The sequence below is a fragment of the Sciurus carolinensis genome, chromosome 3 (genome assembly GCF_902686445.1).
Source record: "Sciurus carolinensis chromosome 3, mSciCar1.2, whole genome shotgun sequence".
NCBI lineage: Eukaryota > Metazoa > Chordata > Mammalia > Rodentia > Sciuridae > Sciurus > Sciurus carolinensis.
The window spans coordinates 103,079,347-103,092,307 of NC_062215.1; the positions used below are offsets into that span (position 1 = coordinate 103,079,347).

A 12,961-nucleotide genomic window follows, 5' to 3' on the forward strand; every position below is an offset into this window, starting at 1 on the left:
TACTTTGTCTTTTTCTCAATCCCAACATGTCACCAAATTCTATTGATTCCATCTCAAAAAATATATCCTCAACCTGCCTCCTACCCCTGGTCCTAGATGAAATCCTCCCCATCTTGCACTTTAAAATTTTCCCTAAGTGGTCTTATTTCTAATCTATCTTCCCTTTGTTTCCAGAGTAACTTTTTTCTGCAAAACAGAACTCTTATTGAAGTCATGACTCTCCAGTTTTGTCAGGAAGATAAGGTACAAGTTCTCAGGTTTATTAGGCCAGTGAAAACTGACCAGTCTTCAGCTTTGTCTCACTACTATAATCAGCTAATGATACCAAATTTCAAGTCACCCTCCTATTATACATACATGATCACAGCAAATACTATTTTACTGCTGCTCGTGATTTCTCTCTATGCTGGGATTATTCTTATTTTCCATTTGGGGAATTTCTACTTATCTTATAACATCCTAGGTTTCCATGAAGAATCACTTTCTCCTGCTTTATTTTTAAATAATACCTCTAACATAGCACTTACAATTATTTACATGTTCATTAATCTTAGCTTAATTAAGCACCCTTCAACTGTACAGAATATATATTAATCATCTGTGTATTCCTCAGGACTATAATTCTTCCTGGCACAAGGCAGGCATTTAATAAATGTTGAATCAATTAAAATTCATTCTTAAATAATAAACCGAGAATTCTAACACCTCAGAATAAGGGGATCTTTACAATTCAAATAGTAAATATTCCAAATAGTTGCCATTTACCATACAGGGGTATTCCTAATGCTATCTCGATTCTTCTGTTAAACAAAAATAGGAAAACCAAGTAAATAAAAAATTTTAATACATCTCATTTTATCCAGTCACCCATTTCTCTAGAAAGCAGACAGCTTAGAACCATTGGGGTCCTCAAGTGTGACATGAGTACTGTCCCCTCATATAAGTTCTTAAGAATCATTCAAATGATCCAGGGCCCAGTTTATTTCACGTTCAGAGACAATGAGGTGACGGAATTGAGAGAAGACTCAAATACAAAGGTAATACTTGTTAAAAGTTAAGGTCTAATAATATATAGAAGACACTTAAGAAAGTCAAGAGATCTCAATAGTTGACATTCCTCTGGAGAATTTGCCTAATGTAATGGCCATGGGCCTCCCAGGTCAACAAGCTCAATCCTGTTACTATTCCACAGTAGAGAGATTCAGAGAAGGCAACTCACAGAAGTTGAAAGAAATAAGAATGCCAAATAAATAACATTCAATAAAACCAAATATTTAAAACTGTACCTATTGTCGTGGCACATACCTGCAATTCCAGCTACTCAGAGGCTGAGACAGGAAGAAACATGTTTGAAACCAGGCTGGGCAACATAGTAAGACCCCTATCTCAAAATCAAAACAAAACAAAACAACCTGACAAGTGCTATCTCCTCACCCTAGCCTAACATACCTAGAAGCCAAAGGCATCACCAACTTCTATCCACTCCCTCCCAAAACTTGTCTCTATTGAGTTTTCTAGTTTTGTTATTTTTAACATTTTTAAACTAAAATACTAATAACCATGTCTCCCTGAGGAAAAGTATATAGTATAGCTGAATTAAAACCAAAAGATTATTTGGAGAACATGGAATCCCAAATAAGGGAATGTTATGGTCCATGATGACCAATTAATCCATTTTTACAGCAGGGCCATGCCTGCATTAGGGGCAGACAACTGAGTCCTTAGGAGAGTGTACCTTTTCTCCTGGCAAGTTTTTAAATAATACGGCAATTCTGCCTCTCTTAGCTCTGTGTTTTTCTGTGTCCCCAAATTAAGCATTCCCCTTTCATGACATGGCTATTCTTCACTTCTATAAATTTAAGCACCTCTAGACATATTAATACAACAAGAAAGTCTCCCACCTGAATAATGATTTTTAATCAGAGGAGTCTTAAAATGTCAGCTTAGTTCTCCAAGTTCTAGGAATACATTTTGTAATACCCTCATGCATAAGCTACAGGACAAAATTTGGAGAGACTTGTCAACCGTCTGGAAGAAAACACATTTATGCTAAGCAATGAAATAAATGGTACTCTAAAAACAATACAAATTAATGGGACAAGCCCAAAAGCAAATAAAAATATATGCAAGAAACTGTGATATATAACTACCAAGTATGAAATAAGTAAATGTGTGTGTATGTATGCAATCACTGAAGGGAGATTAAACACTTGTTTTAATCATGCTATCATTTTTTCCAAAAAAATTGTGTTACTTTTCTTTCGTAATTGCTTTTAGACTCTGAGGTACACCATTCTAAATATTCTCAATATTGGAAATCTTTTAACTTTTTGATTTTAAAGAGAAGAGGGTCACTTGATATCATCTTAGTTATAAGGGAAAGGGGACCTAAAACAAGTATCATCTTTTTATTGTTTAAACAAGATATAATCTTTGAATAATATGGATTTAAAATTCTGTCTCCAAAGAAATTCTAAAAGGAGTTTCAAAAGATACAATGAATAACAAACAGTAGGACACATCAGTGGAAAAACTATCCAGTCTCCTAAAACGATGCCTTTAAAGTTAAAAAATGCTCATTTGGTTTTGGTATAGGTATTTTTAAAAGTGATCTCATGTTAGCCACACCTCCAGGAGTTATTTCTCCACTGGAACCTATTGCCTTTCCAAGCTATTATGTAGGACTAAACAGAAAAAAAAAAAGACTGAAGAAACATTTTTGCCATACCTGGCCCCATGCTGAATGTGATAAGCAAGGTAAAACACTCTGAACAAAATCACAGTGCAAAAACCCAGAGATACTGAGATAAGGCAGATGGCAGAAGAGACTCATCCCAGAAGAATCTCATCTTCTCATAACACAAGTTGGTTGTCTACTAAGGAAAGGACGGAATTAACAGTTCAAGATGTATCAATTTTTAAGCCACTGTACAGAATGAATTAGAGAATCAAAAGGCTAAAATCAGATACTATCACAGATATAAGCTGTTTAAACCGTTGTCTTTCTTCAGTAGAGCAGAGAAATTAAGCCATACTGGGAAAAGAAAAGTATGGTGGATGATACAGTGTGAGAACTGATAAGTCTGATATGTGGAAAATAACACAGAGTGTTAGAGATGGTGATGAAAATTTAATAAATCTGCTTGCCATAGAATTTAGGGAGGGAAAGAAATTCAATGTTACCTTACAAGGCTAGGAATGACTGGAAGCCCTAGTAGACAAAAGGTTAGTTAGTTGATAGACAAGGTAGTGCAGGTAAGATGAGGTGGCTGTGGACAAAAGAAGGAGAAATATCCAAATCTGAAACCTTGGAGGTCACACATACCCTTCGGCCTATATACTACGTTGAAAGATAAAGTAGACAAGTGAATAGAGGTTAGATCAATAGATAAACACATAAAAAATAATGAATATGACAAAGAATGGCTAGTCTTAACCAAATCTCTTAGTTCTTTTCTTGACCTCTTTACTAAATTTTTGGTAAGCTGATCTAGACTCATAGATTTCCAATCATTTAACTTTGCTAACATGGTTCTCCATCTGGAGACAACCTCCCTCTTCTGTCTATCTAATTTTACAAACTCAGCAAATTCCTATGTCACCTACAAACACATAAATATGTAAACATTTCCCACCTCAGATTTCTAAAAAAATCAATCAGGGTGATGTAAGCAGTATAACTGAGTATATGAGGTTTTTAAAAAATGGTTAAAATACTTCAAAAAGAATAAACTCCAATCAAACATGTGCAGAACTTAGAAAATCTTCAAGGAATCACAAACTCTGTGAAACTGTCAAAGGTTCCTTTGGAGGACCATTCCAATGACGAATTCATGATCCAGAGTATCTTCACCTCCTCACCCCAGCCTAATACCTACCTACAAGTCACACATTATCAACATCTCCATTTGTTCCCTCCCAAAACTAATCTATTTGAATTTTTTGTGTGAGTTTTAACTATAAAATATCAATTTCTATTTTTAAGATTCCTAAATTTAAGATATAGAATGTAGGTCACAAAAAGAACTATAAAATTAAGACCTAATTATGTAATAGGCTAAACGATACAGGTGCCAACTCATTGGTAACAAACTAGCTTTTTTCTAATGATAGGGTTAATAATTCATGGATACTTTTTTTTTTCTAATACTAAATCAACTCTCTAACATTCTTAGGCTCTCATCACCCCAGCCTATTCTTCTTATTACCATGATGGCACAAGATTCTATACAAAACATAAATTTGTAGATGGAAAGTGTTACAATTGTCCTTTAAAACAAATATTCCATAGAACCCTATAATAAAAAATGTATACTAGAAGATACTGTTACTGTGGACAAATCTAACAAAACTCCATCATTCTAATTCTTTGATATACAGGAATTATCAAAAATTTATTGCTTAGTAAAATTTTTCTTTTAGACTATCTATGTCACAGCATTCCTACACTTAGGCAGATGAGCCAAAATAACTACACAGTTATAATGTTTTGATGGAATTCTGAGTTATTATTTAGGCTTGAGTTTACGAGTAAATACTATTTTGTCCCCAAAATGCTTCTTACTGCTGGGTGTAGTGGCATATGCCTATAATCCCAGTTATTTCAGAGGCTTACAAATTGAAGGCCAGCGTGGGCAATTTAGTGAGACCCTGTATCATAAAATACTAAATTAAAACAAAGGGCTGGGGATGTAGCTCAATGGTAGAGCATTCACCCAGCATATGTGATTCTCTAGATTAACCTCCAGTATGGCAGGAAAAAAAAAATTCTTATTTTTCTTGTATTGCTTTCTCTTTCATTTCCTTTTGACATACTCAGGCAGCCTACCAATTCCATTTATTTCCAGTTTCTGAAGTCTGTATCCTCCAACTACTAGTCGTTAATTAAAAACAAACAAAAAAATAAACTATTGCCTAATCACAAACACCAAGGTAAGTAAACTGGAGTTATCCTATTTATTTTCACTTCATGCCCAATTTATCACTTAGCCTTATTAGTTCCACATCCTTTAGAGAGCAAAAACCCTATCTGTCATGTTCACTATTGTTCTTTCACTCTATAATACAGAGCCTGGAATAAAGCATGGGCTTAATAAAGTATCATCAATGAATGAACAAATAAATTAGGAGGCAGATATCTGATTGAGTCACTTTGTAGTAAAAATTCAATTTTCAAAACTTAAAAAGTGTCATCAATAAAAAAAAAACTGAAAATAAACTTGCTTTTTATAGTAATAATAATGAAGTTTCATGGAGAAAAAACAAAGAGGTTGCTGAAGAAAAAGCAAAGAATACACATGACAATTAGAAATCTAATCAGAAAACATACAATAATTTGAAGTTGTAAAGTTTAGAGAAATAACTGTTATAGGAGATTGGATTATTGGGGGGTTGGTTAATAAGAAAGAGCTACAAAGATATAGGAATGACAAATATAAGAAGAATCCACTCCACCTATGGCTGAGATAGTGCTCCTCCCTCCCTCTTGGGACTAAGATAAAGACCTTATTGGAAGACACAGTTATGTACCAAAAAATGGCAGAGAAGTTGCTCCTGTGAGGTGCTAGAAATCCTGGGTTCAGGGTGCAGGAGAACACTTTCCTTGGAAGGTACTTCTCTAGCCAAAAAAGCTTGGGGGTAGGGGTGGGAGAAGCAGCTGACTGCTGCTAACCACTATGTAGTGCAAGAGTCAGGCACTGGTGAAGGTGTGTTTGTGTTGCAGCCTTTTTGAGAGAGCACAATGTAACCATGAAGAAAAATCCTTTCTTTCTGCAATGTCCCTCCAGTGCTGTCTATCAACAAAGTTTAACACTGTGCCACCTGACAAAAGAAAACTATTTAAAGGACCGGCTCTACTTCCACATAGTATACAAAAGGGTTCATTCGGAGCTAAGAGGTAATATATTGATAAATGGTATAGTTGACTCCTTAGTCACTCAGCTTCCACATGTATTCTTCTACATATGTTTGAATTTGCTTAAATATATTAAAAACAAAACAGAAGAATTAACTTTGTCAGATAATGGTGTGACTCTACTTCATGTACAACCAAAGAAACAATAGTTGTATCCCATTTGTGTACAATGAATCAAAATTTAAAAAAAAAAAAATTAACTTTGTCAAGAGTCACATTTGCGCAGCATACGCAACTTTTCCAGTACTCATTCATAATATAATTCCTTTTCTAACAACCAATCAGAAAAGCAATACAAGACTCCAATGGGAGATTCTATTTCTTCCATAGTTCACATAAGTGTCAGAGTTCTCTCTTTTATCTAACATGAGTCTTTCTTATACAAAAAAAGGTGTAGGTGTGTGTGTCTTTAAGAGCACTAACTCTGGCAATAGAAAACCTTGGTTAAAATCTCAGGTTCATCACTTGGAATTATAGTCCTTTATGAAAACCACCTAAGGGGTTGGGGAATGTGGCTCAGTGTAAAGCACTTGCCTAGTATGTGTGAGGCCCTGGCAATGGAAAAGCAGAACAACAAAAACAAACAAACAAAAAACCTCTGTAAAACAGAATTGCCTCTGTAAAGTAGGAAGAATAATGTTCACCTCAGAGGGTTGCTATGAGGAGTAATCAACCAACCTGTATGAAGCACTTAGAATCTAGCCTTGCAAGTCAGTAAATGTTAACTGCTTTTTATTTTATCCAGAGATGGAGTGAGTTTATTTTCCATCTTCCTACACTACAATGGAAGCTCTATAAAGACAGAAATATTTGTCAGTTGGCTTTGTTCTAATTCCTATCACTTAGCACTGGTCCTGGCCCAAACAGATGCTCAGAAAATATGTGTTTAATAAACTACTATTCACAAGCCCTTACATACATTTGAAAAGTCACATATGGCAAGTCTTCAAAGTCCTAGAGATTTGTAGTTTAGCAACTGAGAGACAGTTAACAAGGGTGAAAAATAGGAAAAAATGACGTCAATCTCTTCTTTAAAGATGGCCAATAATAATCAGCCACACATTTCTTTGGCATTTAAACTTGCCTGGCTCTGTCACATAACAGCTATATAGTTGGTGAAATGACTCCCCTTGAGCCTCAGTTTCCTCTTTTCAGGGGAAATAAATAACTACTTCAAAGGACTATTGAAACATATTTAAATAAAAATTATGTAATTTATAGCACAGAGAATAAAGTTTGTGTTCCATTGAACCTAAGTATCACCTAAATGTAACCTATGCTTTTTCTTTTGAGCAGTATACAATTTTCTTTCACTGTGCACTCAATCTAAGCTTTAACTGAAAAAGCTCTTCTGAAGGGATTTCAGAAAAGAGATCTGCCACAGTTTAAGTTTCATCAGCACAGTAAATTCTGCAATCCCCCAAAACTTTTTTTCCAAGAGTTCCTGTGCAAAGAAAATAGGATTGTGTCCTAATTCTTCTGTAGGTAAAATAAAGTACCTAAGATATATCTAACTTACATATGTCCAATTTAACACAGAAGTACAAAACCAACAAGTATCTAGCATTAGACTGAATAGTGAATATTCTAAAAAGTGATAACACAACCAGGGTTTAACAGAAAAGAAACAATTTATTTACTTTTGCAATAGTGAGATACAACTTTTTAGAACTTGACTTCATTAATTCCTCTTATTATTAATTTCCGAACTCGAAGAAAAATGTCCAGGCAATTATCACAGAATACAGCTTATAAAAACAAAACTACTATCAGTGATCTATAGTGGTACACATTCACATATTATTATTTACTACCAGCAAGTAGTAAATAATAATTGGCAAAGCTCTGATTTCATTAAGCTACAGAAGTAAATTTTTATCACAGACTCAAAATAGAGAGTAGAGATATCTATTTTCCCAGCAGTAGCAGAGTTCAATTAACAAGTTTTTCTAAACCTCACAGCAGAATTGAAAACCCTAGCTTTGTTAAAAATGATTCAAAATTATGGATGTTAAAACTAGACCTTATCTATGAAAAACTCACTGGTTTTATAACAATGTAAATACATTAAACCTAGAGACTAAGTTTTCAAGATTTGTAGGCTCCACAGATCCCTTGTGTTACAGGTTAAGAACACCTGCTCTGAGAGGTTAAGTGACTGGTTCTCATTCTCTCCCAACACACACACACCCAGTCAGAGAGAGTGCTGATTAGAACTAGTTTTCTCCACTTTGTGAAAAATCCCCATATCACCCTCCATTACATTTGGAATCATGTCCTCTACACTATCATTTTTTTTTTTTAAGACACAGTAGAGACCACAAAGTCCAGTCCCTTCCCTCTATTTACCAGATGAGTACCATTATGAAGGGGGAGGAGGCAGCAGTGGACCTGTGTAATAGATGACACCATTCATTTTAATTTTTAACTAGAAAACTTTGGGATGTGATAACACCAGCAACTTATACAAGAGAAAAACTAAGTTACTGACAGTAGGAATGATGAATCACCCGATTTGAATTTAAAAAAATAAAAGTACACCACTACATTGTATCTTAATAACTATGGAGTCTTTTTTGTTAAAACTGTATCCTCTTTCCAAGTTTTACACATTTTGAAACAAATTTTAATAAACCTGCTAGTATTTCAAGGCAATGCTTGTGTTGATGAACTTAAGCATCCCTATACAATACACTCTATACTTAGTAACTTGCAGTTTCCTACTGTCAACAAATGTTTCATATGGTATGGCTTTTAAAGCTTTCACTGAAACACTTTTTAACATTTTTAACCCAACCACACAATAACAAAACTCTACTAACCTACACAAGTAGAAAAATGACCTTAAGCTTAACCTTAAGCACAGACAAGGCAAACGGAGAAAAGTCTATCACTTTCAGAAGGCCTAGGTCTCTTGCTCCCCTCCCCCAAAGGGGGGTGGGGGTGAAGTTAAGATTCTTAAACCCTAAGTGTACTGGGCAAGTCAAGAGCAATTCCTCACGTTTCCCTCATTGTGCAACCCTCAGTGGCTTAGTGCGGCCAGGACCAAAAGCTATACAACCTTCATCTCAGAAGACCCCAGCATTTCTTCTGGTGTCCTATTCGAATTGCTGGCAGAAGAAAGGGCCGAAAGAGACCCGGCCAGGCCGTGAATCTCACAGACATCGGGTGTACGGCAAGAAACCTTTTCTACTCTCAATCGAAATCGGAGCAATGGGTGTACTGCTTGATAGACTTCTTAGGAAACTCCCCAAAGACAAAGGAGTGCGGGTCGGGAACCATCCCCAAACTCGCGAGTGGGGACTGAACGGTCCCAGGCCCGCGGCGGCGCAGCTCGCACCCGGCGCCGAGACAGCGCCCGACCGCACCGCCCACACTACGAAGTATTCGGAAACCCACCCACCCACCCGGCTAGGACTGACCCTCTCCCCAACCCGTACGCCCGCGGCCCGAGCCGCCTCACCCTGGTGATTGAACAGTCTCCATATTCTGGTGAAAAGAATTCCCATTCTCGGGCAGCGGACCCCCTCCAGCCACCCGGGCCGCCTGGCCTCCCCTGGCTCAGGCTAAAGGATAGAGAGACGCGCTGGAGCCTCCGCCTCTGCTGCTGTTGCTGCCGTTCCCGCACTGGCCGCCGGCCCGCTTCCAGGGAACCCGAGGGAGGCCAAAACCCAGGCCGCCCTGCCGTGCGCGAGGCCCCGCCGCTGCCGCCGCGGCACTCGCCTGGCTCGCGGACATCGCCGCCGCGTTGTCTGCGACGAGCCTCGCGGGCCACCGTCCTCCCCCAGCTCCTCTCGGGCGGCTGCGGTGGAGGCGACCACGCGGGCGGGGGAGGTGACGGGGCGGAGCGGGCGTGCCCAAGTGCGCAGGCGCGCGGCCAGAGAGGCGGAGCCTGGGAAAGGGCGCCCGCCTAGCCCTTCCCAATTTGTATAACGAAGTTATCCGAAGCTGTAGGATTATGCCCCTAAATTAAGTCTGTGCGGGCTACGGGTTGGGGCAGGTGGCTCTTGATTGCGTGGTTGCGTTCGCAACATTTTTTATCTCCCTCAATATCCTCCATAGAGTCTTGATGCAAATATGTAATTTGTGCCATCTCTAGCCCTATACACACACGCACATACACACACCACCAAAGCCCCACCCCACGTGTTGGTCTTCGATGACTTGAGGGAAGCTTAAGAGCTTTCTGTTTCGAATTTCTTGTCCCTGGATACCAGCTGAAATCAGTGACCTTATCTTAGCAGTTGGTCTTCTCATCACTTATCTTTTTGCCCCTCAGGGTTCTTCCCTCTCCCATCTCCCTCCACTCAGGTTTTGATCAAGTCACTCCCTTGTTACAAACTTTAGTGGCCACAAAAGCTGTCTGAGTAGAAGAATACTAACACTTGAGACAGATATTATTGTTCTCTACAGTATGAACCCCATTATTCCAGGAGTTTCTTTCCTATGAAATACACGGCCAAGTATTCTCTCTGCTCTTACAATCTTCCCTGCACACTTTGAACAACTGTGTTCCGTGCTATGCAGTTATGTATGTAGTCAAAGTCCTCTACTGTGGAAAACTTAATTGAAAACTACAATATAAGTGAATCATTAGGTAACTTGATATCAGAGTTCTTGTTCCACATGTTCTTTTTTTTACCTAGACAAGTTACTTATCTCTAGGCCTCATATTGATTGATATTAGAAGCCTGCCTTTGATTCTGGGTCACCTGATGACTGTGATAAATTAGTCCTGACTGTTGTTAGAGATGAAAGGTGGGAAAAAGAAACTGGATTGCTTGCTGCTTTTCTTCCACAAAGAAACCAGAAACAGCTCTATCCCTTTCCATTCTCCTTAACTTTGGCTTTAAAAAAGTAGAAATTGAAAAAGGTACCTTGCCTCCCATCCCCAATAGCCAAATGAAATTAAGCAAAATCAACAATAAATTACAACTTTCCACCTGACTTCTAGCCAAGTACTATCTTCTCTCAATATATAGAAAAATAATTTTGGGGGAGCTATTTCTTTTGGGAGCTATTTGAAAAGTTGAACTATAGAGGAGACGTATGAGAAGGGAGAAAAATCTTTATAGTAACCCACAATAATTTATGGATGATTGTGTCTGAATTTACTTAATGAAGTACTCCATCGGTTATTTAGAAAAGCAATATTGTTTGGATAACCAACATTTCCATAAATGGCACATTGTAGGTAATGCCTTGACAGCTCTGAGATATTTTACAAACTCCCACACACCTCTATTTATTAAATGCATGTCAGACCCATATAATCTGTGAAGCTAGTTTTTTTCCTTTCTTTTCTTTTCTTTTCTTTTTTTTTTTTTTTTTTTTGTGGCGAGGAAGAGTAGTAGGGTTGAACCTAGGGGCACTTTACCATTGCATTCCTGGCCCTTTTTGTTTTTATCTTGAGACAGGTATCTCACTCTACAGGCTGACTTCAAACTTGCCTCCTCCTGCCTCAGTCTTCAGAGTGGCTGGGATTAAAGGAGTGTGCCACAGTGCCTAGATGGGGCTTCAAATTCTCTATCTTTATTAAGGAGATGATCTTCCTGATTATTTTCTAAGTGTCTCTCAAAGAAAGAAATGATGAATTTACTTAATAAAATCTTGTCTGACTATATGATCCATAGGTGAAATACAAATTTGGAACTACTATAGATGTAATTTGGAAACTTTGGTGAGTGATGTGAAGCTATTTGTGAAAGCAGACTCCTGAGACCTTTTAAAGACTAATTATAGTGATGTGCAAAATGTCATTGAAGATATTTCTGCTTCAAGGCATGAGAGAATGGGATGATCTGGATTGATCCCCTACTATTAACAAATTAAACACTCAACACAATACAGGAAACAACTGTTTTCAGATATTGGAAAACACACAGCACTGAACTGTGATCTCTTACAAAAGAGAAACAATCAGTTATACCATTGCTTGGATTTTCTGTCTGAAAGCAATTTACAGACAACTACAGAGGGAGTAGGGAACCCCCCAAAAGTAAGATAAACCTTCCCAGAGATCAAAGTGGCTAGAGTTTGTGAAGTCAAGTAACTGAAAGGAAGCTATGCAGAGAAAAACTGTAGAAATGGGCACAGGAGACCACTCAATCTTTGACTGCACATCGGTCTATACTTGTGTAGTTCAAAACTCCAGGAGGCTGGCCAATAACTATTTCTGAGGGGAAAAAAAGTAAATGGGAACTGTAAAACAAATCATTCCCAGAGATTAGAATGGACCAGAAATCATTTGAGTTCCCTTCAGCCAAGGAGAACTCATTGATATATAGGACATTCAATAGACACCCCAGAGACCTTAGAAGAAGAACTAAATTAGCCTAAGAAAAAGTTATCCTTTAAATCAGTTCTAAAAGAGCTTGAAACAAATGTTGAAAAGGCTAAAACTGTCACACAAGTTGCCTGTCAAACAAGTTCATCGTTCTTAAAAGAAATACCAAATCATCAACAATGTAAAATTTACAATATTATAAATCCAATAAAAACTTACTGGACGTATAAGGAAACAGAAAAATGTGGCCATAACCAAAAGAAAAACACTCTACAGAAATAGATCCAGGCTCAGGGAAGTCCAGTGATTGCCCCAAACTGACAACTGATCTAGGCTTTGAAACCAGGCAAGGGTTGGAGTCACACTGTAACCACTATACTAATCTGCATGTTGTATTAGAGGACAAACAAGATGTTTCTTGCCACAGTCCATCTGCTTAGTGGAAATGTGCTGATGACAAGAGAGGTGGCTTCAGGCACATGACCACTTGATGTTGTGATAGTGAGCAACTGTAATCCCTCCTTTTGGGATTTTCAGATTGTTGGTTGAAATGTTTTGATAGTTGGGGTAGCCTAATACAATGTCTTTGCAATAACTGAGAAACTGTTCATTCAGTCAACATTTTTGTATCCCAGGCATTATTTTGTATGCTTTAGATGGCTATCTACCTTAAAAGCATTTAATAAATGTATTTTTAAATGAAAATACTTCAGAGAAAAAAAAAGTTACAATGAGCTTTGGTTTCTTCATTCATAGTTGTG

The 12,961-nt window shown here is 37.7% G+C and overlaps 1 protein-coding gene across 1 annotated transcript in view; it reads right to left on the bottom strand.

Annotated features, from left to right (window-relative positions):
- Arl5a (ADP ribosylation factor like GTPase 5A) overlaps positions 1-9,706 on the bottom strand; it is a 29,302-nt gene extending 19,596 nt beyond the window's left edge. Inside the window, 1 exon segment of the mRNA XM_047545012.1 lies at positions 9,638-9,706. The gene's annotated coding sequence lies outside the window, so the exon portion shown is untranslated.
- Positions 9,707-12,961: the final 3,255 nt, after the last annotated feature.